This window comes from Cornus florida, unplaced genomic scaffold (genome assembly GCF_030987335.1).
Source record: "Cornus florida cultivar Cherokee Brave unplaced genomic scaffold, ASM3098733v1 CherokeeBrave_3.0.0_Hap2_Chr01, whole genome shotgun sequence".
Lineage (NCBI taxonomy): Eukaryota > Viridiplantae > Streptophyta > Magnoliopsida > Cornales > Cornaceae > Cornus > Cornus florida.
This window is the reverse complement of record NW_026775571.1, coordinates 66,378,183-66,379,900: the sequence shown is the minus strand read 5'-3', so window position 1 is coordinate 66,379,900 and position 1,718 is coordinate 66,378,183. Positions and strand designations below refer to the sequence as shown.

General features: G+C 39.1%; 1 pseudogene; it reads right to left on the bottom strand.

Annotated features, from left to right (window-relative positions):
* Window positions 1-760: 760 nt before the first annotated feature.
* Window positions 761-859, bottom strand: LOC132282558 (small nucleolar RNA R71; annotated as a pseudogene).
* Between the last annotated feature and the right edge of the window lie 859 nt (window positions 860-1,718).

Genomic DNA, 1,718 nt, shown 5'->3' with positions numbered 1-1,718 from the left:
GCGAAGTGATTGTTACTTGCTTGTTATTTGCTTTGCTAGTGTATGCATGGTCGTAGGTCATTGAATCATACTCTTGTCCCTCTTAATTTTAATCTTGAATCGGTTATTCGTAATCCTAGGGAAGAGGTAGTTCTCATCACTCCATTTCACCAATGGAGAATTTGAATGATAACCATGTGGAGGACCTTAGTCACATAGACCAACAAGGCATCTTCCACCCTAATGTGCATCATGAAAATGTTCAAGTACCATTAGGCATGCCTAGACTATTCATCCCACCACAACAACAAGGCTAAATTCCATTGGGAATGCCTCAACCAATATTTGCTCCATAACCCCCCATGGTTCAAACTAATCAAGGTGTTTGTGTAGCACCACCAATTGTGAATCCTCCCATTGCATTAAGAGTCCATTATGTGCCTAATGAATACAATGCACCCACTTGCATTCAATTGCCCCCATTTAGAGCACATCACTATGAAATCAAACCACAAACCATTCAAATGCTTCCTAACTATCATGGACTTCCAACTGAAGAACCTTATAAGCATTTGGATGAGTTTCTTGAAGTGTGTTCCACTGTGAAATACACGGACATGCCGGAAGAAGTTTTAGGACTTAAACTTTTTCCTTTCACCCTTAAATATAAGGCAAAATATTGGTTCAACAATCTTAGGCCTTTTTCGATAACTTCTTGGGCAGAAATGCAACAAGAGTTCTTGAAAAAGTACTATCCGATTTCTAAGACCAATGCCATGAAAACTTCAATCAGAGAATTTTCTCAAAGGGATGGGGAAATGTTTCATGAGGCATGGGAAAGATTTAATGATTTGCTTAGAAAGTGCCCTCATCATGACATACCTAAGTGGCAACTAGTCCAATATTTCTTTGAAAGTTAACCGGATAATCACAAGGGTATGGTTGATGCATCTATGGGTGGTTCTTATCTTGACAAGCATGAAAATGATGTGTGACAATTGTATGAAAGTATGAGTGAAAATTTCATGCATAGGTCCTTATCTTCTAAAAATAGTGGAAACCTAGGTGGAAGGAAGAATGTCGGCTTGTATCAAGTTGACAACTCCAACGACATAGCCGCTGAAATGAAATCCTTATCTCAAAGGTTTGATCAATTTTTGATCAAACAAAATTCGGCGAATCAAATATCTTCCTCCCCTACTCATATTCATCATCATGCATCTAATGAATCTTGCATGACTTGTTCAAGTGTCTTTCATTGTACTTCCAATTGTCCCCACAGACATGTGCAAAGTGAGCCCTATGAGCAAGTCAATGCTACATTTGTTAATCAAGGGAATAATCCCTATGACACTCATTACAATTCAAGTTGGAGGATCCATCCAAACTTTTCTTAGAAAAGCCAAGGGGAAGGCTCAAACCCTCCCCAAGGTGGTTTTCAAGGGAAGTATGTTCCACCACCAATGCAAGGCCAAGGTTCCTAAGGTTTTAAATCATCATTTCAACCACATGGCAATCAATTTTCTAATTCTCATTTCCCTAATCAACCATCTTATTCCCAAGGAAATTCTAGGAGTCCCACCTTTGAAGAGAAAGTTTTGACCGCTCTAGGCACTCTAGAATCAAACACTCAATTACTTCATTCTCACTCTTAATCCATTGCTAAGATCGAAACCCAAGTAAGGCAAATAGCTAGTACCTTAAATGCTAGAGAGAAGGGGAAGATGCCTTTGAATGCC